Genomic DNA, 12426 nt, shown 5'->3' on the forward strand with positions numbered 1-12426 from the left:
TGTAATATTTTAGTGCTTTAATTAAGGACACATGTAAAGGCAAGATTCTACCTGATAAAACACTGATTTTTGAGACTGAACTTTATGCTGCGATCAGAGGACCACTGAACCATTTAAACAGAAAGATACCATGACAGACAGCTCTCTAAAACAGAGCTAATCATTACCTAAAAGAGAAGTTTTAAAAAGATGAGAAGCCATGTGACAAGTAAGTCATATCAGAATGCAGTTTTAGGCCAGGCACAGTGGCTCATGTCTGTAATCCCAACATTTTGGGAGGCCAAGGTGGGACAATAACTTGAGCCCAGGAATTCCAGAGCAGCCTGGGCAACACAGCAAAGCCCCATCTCTACAAAAAAAAAAAAAAAAAAAATTAGCTGGGTGTGGCAGTGTGCACCTGTAGTCCCAGCTACTTAGGAGACTGAGATGGTAGGAGTGCTTAAACCCAGGAGTTTGAGACTGCACTGAGCTCTGATATGACTGTGCCACTGCACTCCAGCCTGGGTGACAGAGCGAGACTCCATTTATTTATTTATTTATTTATTTATTTATTTATTTATTTATTTTTGAGATGGAGTCTCGCTCTGTCACCCAGGCTGGAGTGCAGTGACCGGATCTCAGCTCACTGCAAGCTCCGCCTCCTGGGTTTATGCCATTCTCCTGCCTCAGCTTCCCGAGTAGCTGAGACTACAGGTGCCCGCCACCTCGCCCGGCTAGTTTTTTGTATTTTTTTTTTTAGTAGAGATGGGGTTTCACCATATTAGCCAGGATGGTCTCGATCTCCTGACCTCATGATCCGCCCGTCTCGGCCTCCCAAGACTCCATTTTTTAAAAAAGCAAAAACAATGCAATTTTAGAAGATATTTTAAAGGAAAATGATCACGATGGTGATAGTTTCATTTCTTTCAAGGAATACAATGCATATCAATATTATGAACTATAGTATATTTTTATTTCTATATTTTCTTAGCTATTTACTGTCTTTGTTTATAAAATAAAGTCACTTTCATAAGAAAACCCAAACCCAAACTACTGCTTTTGATGTTGTGCTATTGTACATAGAAATGTACACCGCAAAGTTCTGCAATGAAAAGCACAGTACTCTTGAGACTTAGCACTGCTTTGATTCATTGTTCAGGCTACAATTTCCCCCCTTAGAATGTAAGTAAAACTTAGTGCTTGTCACCAATAAATGGTAATACTAAAATGAACTAACTCCCACCTATGCAAAGAGAAAAATAATTGAAAAAATAAGCAAAGTCTCTGAGATCTGTGGGAACAGTATCAAGTTGTCTAACAGATAGTAGTTGGAGTCTCAGATGGAGGATAGTAATAGCATTTGACAAAATAATGGCTGAAAATGCTACACATCTGATGAAAGTGATAAGCCCACACAGATCTATGAATCTTAATAAACCCCAAAGCACAAAAAATAAAGCCATATGTGTTAAGATGGTAATACGACTGAAACTTACCTTCTTATTGTTTGTTTGTTTGAACTTGTGAGGCTTCTTCACTACACTAGGTTGCCCTATCAAGATTTTGGTTAATGTCTTTGTAGAAACTGACAAGCTGTTCATAAAATTCATATGGAAATTCAAGGGAATCAGAATTACCAAAAAATCTTGAAAGAGCATAACAAAGTTAAGGGGTCACCCTTCCTAATTTCAAAAGTTACTACAAAGCTACAGTAATCAAGACAATGAGGTACTGGCATTAAGGCTAGTTATAGATCAATGAATAGAATCAAGCATGCATAAATAAACCCATATGTCTGTACCCAGTAGATTTCTGACAAGAATGCCAAGATAGTTCAATGAGGAAAGAATAGGATTTTTTAATGAATGGATAAATAATGTGATATATCCATACAAAGAAATTCATTTGGCAATAAAAAGAAATGAAGTACTGATACATGCTACAACATGGGTGGCCTTTGAAAACATTATACTGTGTGAATAAATCAATCACAAAGAACCACATATTGTATGATCCCATTTATATGAAATGCCCAGAGTAGCCAAATCTAGAGAGACAGAAAATAGATTAGTGACTGCCTAGGGCTAAAAGTGATGAAAGGTGTGGGGATGATGACTAAAGGGTAAAGGTTTCTTCTTTGGGTAATGAAAAAGTCATAAACTTGATTATGGTGGAAAATGCACAACTCTGTGAATATACTAAAAGCCATTCAAAATGGGTGAATTGTATGATATGTGAACTATATCTCAGTAAGTTGTTTTTTTACAAAAAGAAAAGAAAACGACACCAAGATATATCATAAAATTGCTGAGAGCCAGTGATATTAAAAAATATATCAAAAGTAGCTCAGGGATAAGAGAAAGACATAAAGTAAAAACATGACCCACAAATTTTGGAGATAGGTTTGCTATTCCAGAATTACAAAAAGTTATTACAAATAAATAAGGAAGAGACAATCCAAAAGAAAAACGTGCAAGGCATATAAACAGGTGTTTTACTGAAGAATAAACAGAAATGGCTGTGAAACAAATGAAAAGATGGTTGACTTCATTAGTCATCAGATAATGAAATTTTAAAATATCACATGCTGGCCAGATGCAGTGGCTCACACCTGTAATCCCAACACTTTGGGAGGCAGAAGTGGGTGGATCACTAGAGGCCCAAAGTTTGAAACCAGCCTGGCCAACATGGCAAAACCCCTTCTCTACAAAAAGAATATAAAAATTAACTGGGCATGTTGGCACACACTTGTAATCCCAGCTACTTAGGAGGCTGAGACATGACAATTGCTTGAACCTGGGAGGTGGAGGTTGCAGTGAGCCGAGATCGTGCCACTTCACTCTAACCTGGGTGACAGAGTGAGACTGTGTCTCAAAAATAAAATCAAATAAAATATCACATGCCATTTTACACTCCCAAAATGAAAAAGTTGACAAGAAGAGATTTACATTTCTGGTAGGGGTATTAAATAGCACAACAACAAATTATACAACAATTTGTAATAGCGAATACAAAGGGGTATATACTAAATGCTACAGAAATTCCATTCTTGGGTATAAATCCTAGAAACATTTACACATATATACACCAGGATATATGTGCAAGAAAGTTCATAGCAAATCTGTTTGTAGTAGCAAAAGGCCAAAAGGTCCATCAACAAGAAAATTAATAAATCGTGGCACATAATGGCATTCTTTATGCCAATAAAAATGGATGAAATTATAGTTAGGTTCAAAAGGCAAGCCTCCAGATAATTTATATCATATAATTCCACATACAACATTCAACAACAAGCAAAACTAAACATATACAAATGTTAGGGAAAATGATGAACAGGGTTAGAAAATGATTAATATAAAATTACTGCACAGTGATAACATTTAATGAGAAAAAAAGAGGGAAGGACTTAGGGAGTGACCTACAGGGAACTCCAAAGTTCATGGTAAGTAGTAAATACATAATCAAAGTACTCAAAATAGAAAATATTTTAGTAATGTTTAACTAGTCAATATCTTATTTAAAACAAGGTCTAGGCCAGGCGCGGTGGCTCACACCTGTAATCCCAGCACTTTGGGAGGCTGAGGCGGGTGGATCGCTTAAACCCAGGAGTTCAAGACCAGCCTGGGCAACATAGTGAAACCTTGGCTCTATTAAAAAAAAACCAAAAATTAGCTGGGCATGGTGGCACATGCTTGTAATCCCAGCTACTCAGGATGCTGAGGCAGGCAAATCATTTGAACCCAGGAGGCAGAGGTTGTAGGATCACACCACTGCACTTTACCCTGGGTGACAGAGGGAGACTCAGTCTCAAAAAATAAATAAATATAAAAATAAATAAAACAATGTCTAAAAAATATTAAAAGCTACTAGGAGGTAGCCAGGCACAGTGGCTAACACCTGTAATCCCAGCATTTTGGGAGGCCAAGGCAGGCAGATCACTTGAGGCCGGGAGTTTGCGACCAATCTGGTCAACATGGCAAAACTCTGTTTCTACTAAAAATACAAAAAAAAAAAAAAAAAAAAAAAAAATTGTGTGGTGGCACATGCCTGTAATCCCAGCTACTTGGGAGGCTGAGACATGAGAATTGCTTGAACCTGGGAGGTGGAGGTTGCAGCGAGCTGAGATCACGCCACTGCACTCCAGCTCAGGTGACAGAGTGAGACTCTGTCTCAAAAACAAACAAACAAACAAAAAACCAATAGGAGATGAAGAAGTAAAGATAGCTAACCTTGGATAATCTTTAAAACCCTTAGGTGGGAAAAAGAGAGAATATATTAGTCAGAAAGGGATCTGTGGTCAAGAGAGAGTTTGACTTTATTCTTTTCCAGAACAGGAAATGCTTTGCAGACATATGAGCTGTAGGTTGAAGACCAATGAAAGTTAACAGTAGTAGAAGCCGTAGTAATAGGAAGAGTAAAAGCTAATATTTATTGAGAGTTTGTGGCAGATACTATTCCAACTTTATTTTTTTGGTATATACTTTAAGTTCTAGGGTACACGTACACAATGTGCAAGTTTGTTACATACGTATACATGTGCCATGTTGGTTTGCTGCACCCATTAACTCGTCATTTACATTAGGTATTTCTCCTAAGGCTATCCTCCCCCACACCCCCCCCACCCCAGGCCCCGGTGTGTGATATTCCCCACCCTGTGTCCAAGTGTTCTCATTGTTCAATTCCCACCTATGAGTGAGAACATGCAGTGTTTGGTTTTTTGTCCATGAGAGTTTGCTCATAATGATGGTTTCCAGCTTCATCCATGTCCCTACAAAGGATAGGAACTCATCCTTTTTTATGGCTGCATAGTGCTCCGTGGTGTATATGTGCCACAGTTTCTTAATCCAGTCTATCACTGATGGACTAAGTCTCTTTGTAGGTCTCTAAGGACTTGCTTTATGAATCTGGGTGCTCCTGTATTGGGTGCATATATATTTAGGATAGTTAGTTTTTCTTGTTGAATTGATCCCTTTACCATTATGTAATGGCCTTCTTGTCTCTTTTGATCTTTCTTGGTTTAAAGTCTGTTTTATCAGAGACTAGGATTGCAACCCCTGCTTTTTTTTTCCTTTCCATTTGCTTGGTAGATCTTCCTCCATTCCTTTATTTTGAGCCTATGGGTGTCTCTGCACGTGAGATGGGTCTCCTGAATACAGCACACTGATGGGTATTGACTCTTTATCCAATTTGCCAGTCTGTGTCTTTTAATGGGGGCATTTAGTCCATTTACATTTAAGGTTAATATTGTTATGTGTGAATTTGATCCTGTAGTTATGATGTTAGCTGGTTGTTTTGCCCATTAATTGATGCAGTTTCTTCCTAGCATCAATGGTCTTTACATTTTGGCATGTTTCTGCAGTGGCTAGTACCAGTTGTTCCTTTCCATGTCTAGTGCTTCCTTCAGGAGCTCTTGTAGGGCAGGCCTCGTGGTGACAAAAGCTCTCAGCATTTGCTTGTCTGTAAAGGATTTTATTTCTCCTTCACTTATGAAGCTTAGCCTGGCTGGATATGAAATTCTGGGTTGAAAATTCTTTCCTTTAAGAATGTTGAATATTGGCCCCCACTCTCTTCTGACTTGTAGAGTTTCTGCCAAGAAATCCACTGTTAGTCTGATGGGCTTCCCTTTATGGGTAACCCGACCTTTCTCTCTGGCTGCCCTTAATACTTTTTCCTTCATTTCAACCTTGGTGAATCTGACAATTATGTGTCTTGGCATTGCTCTTCTCGAGGAGTATCTTTGTGGTGTTCTCTGTATTTCCTGAATCTGAATGTTGGCCTGCCTTGCTAGGTTGGGGAAGTTCTGGATAATATCCTGAAGAGTGTTTTCCAGCTTGGTTCCATTCTCCCCACCATTTTCAGGTACACCAATCAAATGTAGATTTGGTTTTTTCACATAGTCCCATATTTCTTGGAGGCTTTGTTTGTTTCTTTTCACTCTTTTTTCTCTAAACTTCTCTTCTCACTTCATTTCATTAATTTGATCTTCGATCACTGATACCCTTTCTTTCACTTGATCGAATTGGCTACTGAAGCTTGTGCATGCATCACGTAGTTCTCGTACCATGGTTTTCAGTTCCATCAGGTCATTTAGGGTCTTCTATATACTGTTTATTCTAGCTAGCTATCATCTAATCTTTTTTCAAGGTTTCTGGCTTCCTTGCGATGGGTTCGAACATCCCCCTTTAGCTCAGAGAAGTCTGTTATTACCGACCTTCTGAAGCCTACTTCTGTCCACTCGTCAAAGTCATTCTCCGTCCAGCTTTGTTCTGTTGCTGGCTAGGATCTGCAAACCTTTGGAGGAGAAGAGGCACTCTGGTTTTTAGAATTTTCAGCTTTTCTGCTCTGGTTTCTCCCCATCTTTGTGGTTTTATCTACCTTTGGTCTTTGATGATGGTGACCTACAGATGGAGTTTTGGTGTGGATGTCTTTTTAGTTGATGTTGATACTATTCCTTTCTGTTTGTTAGTTTTCCTTCTAACAGGTCTCTCAGTTGCAGGTCTGTTGAAGTTTGCTGGAGGTCCACTCCAGACCCTGTTTGCCTGGGTGTCACCAGCAGAAGCTGCAGAAGAACAAATATTGCTGGCTGATTCTTCCTCTGTATGTTATTCTCTTTTCTTCTGTCTGAGGAGAGAAAAATTCTTCTACACTCTTTTAAGGCTGTCCCTTCTTATATGTTTATGTCTCTGTGATTACATTATAGGCTTATTCTATGGAATAAATATCTTATTCCTGCCTTGCAAAGAATAAGCACATGATATTTACACACATCTCTGGGTCAGGTGCAGTGGCTCACGTCTAAAATCCCAGCACTTTGGGAGACCAATGCAGGAGGATCACTTGAGGCCAGGAGTTTGAGACTAGCGTGGGAAACATAGTGAGACCCTGTTTCTACAAAAAAAAAATTTTTTTTAAGTAAATCAGGTGTGGTGGCACATGCCTGTTGTCCCAGCTACTCAGGAGGCTGAGGTGGTAGGATCACTCATCTGGGAGTTCCAGGCTGTAGTAAACTACAATTGTGCCACTGCACTCCAACCTAGATGACAAAGCCAGACTCTGTCTCAAAAACAAAACAAAGCCAAAAACCTTAGGGAACTGTATCTGTTACTCTTTTATTACAAATGATATCTTCAGGCAAAATCTACTGACAAACATTTATCAATTAAATGTAAAAATAAAATCTTAAATCAGCTTTAAAATAATTTGGTATATGATATGTAACAACTCTAAATCAATTTTAACAGTTTGTAATATGTAACAACTTAAAATCTAGACACCTACACACTATCAGATAATGTCTAGGAAATCACCTCAATTACGTACTTTCTCTAAGTTTTCTATATATCACACAATGAAATTACAATAAATTTCAGAAAACGATGAATCAACTCAATACAGGAAATCACAATCAGCAAAAGTACAGGACACAGGGAAACCAATAACTGCAACATGTATGTGCTTAATGAAAAAAGATCCATTCAGGCATATATTCAGATGCCAAATAGCTTCTACTAGTACTTTCCTCACACTAATTCTACTTTACTGCTTTGAATCCTTTTGGTAAACAATACCCACCATGCATGAGGCACACACACAATCAAATAATAACTAAGGACAGTCATTTACCCCTGTTTTTTTTCACAAATGTATCTCATTGGATGTGCTTTAAACCAATATGTTTCAAATGTTTTTACCACAACCAACACTAAGAAAAACATTTCATGTTGCAACCAAGTTCAAACATATTGTATTAGTCTGCTTTCATGCTGCTGATAAAGACATGTCATAACTATGATAGATAGTTAAGACTGGGAAGAAAGAGAGGTTTAATGGACTTACAGTTCCACATTGCTGGGGAGGCCTCACAATCGTGGTGGAAAGTGAGGAGGAGCAAGTCACGTCTTACATGAATGGCAGCAGGCAAGAGAGAGCTTGTGCAGGGGAACTCTCATTTTTAAAACCATCAGATCTCATGAGACTCATTCACTATCATGAGATTAGTGCAGCAAAGACCTTCCCCCATAATTTAATCACCTCCCACTGGGTTACTCCCACGACATGTGAGAATTATGGGAGTTACAATTCAAGATGAAATTTGGGTGGGGACACAGCCAAACCATATCACATATATTTATGAATTACAGTTTAATCTAATAATATTTACCTTACTACTCATGATGTACTGTAATATTTATTTTTATTTTTACTGGTTTCATTTTACCAAATTAAAACTTAAGAGTTTGAAAAATACTGCTCCAATTACTTTACTCAGATATTATTTTTAATGACATGATTATAGGTTGATATTCAGAAAAATAAGTATTTGTCCTAAGATCCTGACAGATAGCATATATGTCCTTCATTCAATACGGCAAGGAAAAGAGCAATGGCAAGAAAAAGACTACCACCAAAGAAGGGCAATCAGTCAATCAATCAATCAGTCAATCAACCAAGGCAGATAGAACATTTTTGCTGATATTCAATCAGGGTCCTTTAAAATTATGTGAGGCAGTGTGATATAAAGGATAGAGTACTGAATTTAAAATGTGTATACTTAGTTCAAGTCCCAGTTCTACCACTTTGGACAAGACATTTTGCAGAGATCTAATTTTTTCTCATTCATAATGAACTTGGGGCAGGGACTGTATTTCCTGTCCAGCACTCTACTCCCAGAGCTTAAACAGTGCTTGACATTTAATAGATGTTGTTAAACAAATAAATGGATGAATACATATCTTGTTCATATGGTTGCAAACAGGATGTCAAACAAATGCTTGATTTTTAAAAATTCAGTCTGAAATAATTGGAAACTCAATATGCTGGCAGCTTCACACTATGCTGATTAAGCGCTTTTCTCTTTCCACAACTCCTAAACCAAAAAAAGAAAAAAAAAAATGTGGGGAAGGGGTTGTGGAGGGACTGATTTTCTGTATTTTTCCTTTTCCAGTAACTAGTCCTTAAGAAAATAAATTCTATCAACAATGTGTTTAAATTCTCCACATCCAGGATATATGCAACATTGGTGCCCTCTTAGACCAAAAACGTAAAAATTGTACTACTCCTTGTTTAAACATTTAAGCCATTTAATTCTTTCTTGGTGTCATGAACTGAGAAGACTGAAGGAGTCACAGAAAAATATTAAAATCACAATACTATATTTTTTCAGGTTAGCATCAATACTTGTAAATGTTTTGATAAACAAGGATGAAATTATTTATTTTAACTGATGCTCATCTATATTGGGTCATCCTAATTAGCTACAACCACACATTGCCAGAATAAATGAATCAATCTTTTTTTTGAGATGGTCTCGCTCTGTAGCCCAGGCTGGAGTGCAGTGGCACAATTTTGGATCACTGCAACCTCTGCTTCCCGGGTTCAAGCAATTCTCCTGCCTCAGTCTCCTGAGTAGCTGGGATTACAGGCATGCACCACCACGCCAAGCTAATTTTTGTAATTTTAGTGGAGACGGGTTACACCTTGTTAGCCAGACTGGTCTCAAACCCCCGACTTCAGGTGATCAGCCACCATGGCCTCCCAAAGTGCTGGGATTACAGGCATGAGTCACCACGCCTGGCCTAATTACTCATTAATTCTTGAGTAGTTCATTCAGGTATAACATCTTGCTACCATCTATGAGGGATACAAAAGGTCCCAGTGCTTGTCATCTTAACATGATTTGTCATGAAACTACTCAATAACTGTGCAAAATACTATTTGATTAAATACAATAGACAGTACATCCAATAAGCCCCTATGGGATTTGGATAAAAAGGAATATACTACATTCATAAAGAAACTTACCACCTAAAAGTCTAGGCTTCAGGGATGGCAAATACATGGAAAATGATCAGCTATTTTCCTCATCCTCTACTATGTCAGGCCAGTTACTGATCATGGTATTCTTGCCCAGTGAACATAGTTATAACCTCAAGATCCTTATCAGCATATCCTTCTAGGCAGCTACAATAAAATACAATGAAACCTATTAGTCATCTCTGGGCTCAGCCTCTTTAAGAAGCTGCAGGAAAGTCTTTGGTTATATTAATTATCACATGAATCCTGTCCAAGTACACACCAAGAAGAACATCATCAACTTCAAAATCCATCAGGAAAGGGATATTCATTTCTCTATATGGTCTAACAAAATGACACTATTTAACTCTAGGTCTTAACTTACTTATGTCAAATGACAATTGTACTTATAAATTCAAAAAAGTACTTTATGATTACAAAGTCTCATTCTATAATGAACCACATGCATGAAATTATAAAATATATGCTCATTTTAACAAACAATACAAAAGTATATAAAGTAAAAACTGAAAGTTTACCAGCCCCTAAAATAGTCCATTCTTCAGAGATAACCAAGACTAAGTTTAGTATATATCTTTCCAAACTTACTTTTTACTTATGCAAGAAAACAATGTGTGTGTCGTATGTTTACTGCAGCACAATTTACAATAGCAAAGACATGGAACCAACCCAAATGTCCATTAATGATGGACTGGATAAAGAAAATGTGGTACATATATACCATGCAATACTATGCAGCCATGAAAAGGAATGAGATCATGTCCCTTGCAGGGGCATGGAATGAAGCTGGAAGCCATCATCCTCAGCAAACTAACACAGGAACAGAAAACCAAACACTGCATGTTCTCACTCATAAGTGGGAGCTGAACAATAAGAACACATGGACGGACAGAGGGCAACAACACACACTGGGGCCTGTCGGGGGTGGGGGGTGAGGGGAGGGAGAGCATTAAGACAAATACCTAATGCATGCAGGGCTTAGAACCTAGATGACAGGTTGATGGGTGCAGCAAACCATGGCACATGTATACCTATGTAACAAACCTGCATGTTCTACACATGTATCCCAGAACTTAAAAGAAAAAAAAAAAAACTAAAAAAGAGAGAGAGCGTGTGTGTCTGTGTCTGTGTGTGTGTGTGTGTGTGTGTGTTCATGTCTAAGGTGTACTAGAGCTAATTTCCTTACAAAATTATTTCTAGCAAAAGTATTTCTTTCCTAAACTTTAAATTTGTAAAAGAAATGCAACATGTAAATAATATAAATTTAATGCCATTTTATTCTGTACTTAACACAGGTCAGTGTTTGGACATGTACAAATTAAAACATGGGGAAAATGCATTAACCCAGAACCTTTTCAACATGAATTGTCATAATAAAGGATTCCATCCAAGTGTTATTGAAGCTCAAAAAATAGAACTTTCTATTGAAAAACACCCTTTACATGTAGTAGTGCCATATATTTTGAAAAAGAAATGTCTAATGAGCCCGGAGAGGCACATCCACAGATATTCATATCCACAGATATTTATGAAAACACACTTACCCAGAAACACAGTGCGTTCAACAGAGAAGAAAGCTCACTGAGTGCTTAGTTCAACACTTTCATTTTACATATAAGGAAGCAGACCCAAAGGTCACAAAGCCAAGAACAGAAGCAGCACCAGAACCACAACCCACCACGACTTGCTGTGCTTGTTATACAAAACCACACTGGCATTCTTTAACATGAGGAATTTTACTATACAGATGAGACTTATGGTTTAAACGGGGGTTCTTATCTGTACTAAATTGTTTTTGTCCCCAAATCTAGCTCCTTGATGCCCTGGGTGCCTCTATCGTAGGACCCCCAACTACCCTCAAGCCTGTGATTCTTTCTCCTCCCTCGAGTCTCATCTCAACAGTCTCTTCCATTGATGGCCCTTGTGCTGGTCTGCCCCTAACCCTGACCTTCACTTTCATCCTTAGCAAAGTTTTGGAGCTTAATAAAGGGAAATGTGTATGTGCTCATCTCCAGATCCAGAACCACAGTTGTCAGAGATATAAATCATAACGATAGGTGCCTTTAGGAAGGTGAAAGCTACATTTACATTATTAATGATAACAAGGCCTGGAAGAAAGAACCTCATCCCCATGAAAGATTACACAGCCACTGTCTTTATTTGGGTACTATATTCACACACACACAGAGATTCATGTTCCAAATACATGATAGTCCTGTGATTCAGGCTAAAATTTAGCCTTCAAAAGCTCATAAAATAGTGGTGCTCTTACTTTTGAAAGCAGATACACCCTTTTCATAATGATATATCAGAAGCTCAACATATAAGACAGAAGTACCACACACAAGTTAAACATGGTAAAAGATTACTCACTTTTCTTTCCCCATCCCTTCCTCCACCCCACCCCTACCTCTGAAGAAATCTAGAGCTCCAAAGGATCAGTTTGAGAATCACTACTTTATATATTTTAACACATTCACTTTTTTAAAAGCCTATTTTTTAAAGCAATTTTATGTTCACAGCAAAATTGAGAAGGAAAGAGACTTCTTACATGTTCCATCCCCCACACATGCACAGCCTCCCCTATTACCAGCATCCCCACCAGGGTGGCACTTTTGTTCCAACTGTTGAATC

This window comes from Chlorocebus sabaeus, chromosome 13 (assembly GCF_047675955.1).
Source record: "Chlorocebus sabaeus isolate Y175 chromosome 13, mChlSab1.0.hap1, whole genome shotgun sequence".
Classification (NCBI taxonomy): domain Eukaryota; kingdom Metazoa; phylum Chordata; class Mammalia; order Primates; family Cercopithecidae; genus Chlorocebus; species Chlorocebus sabaeus.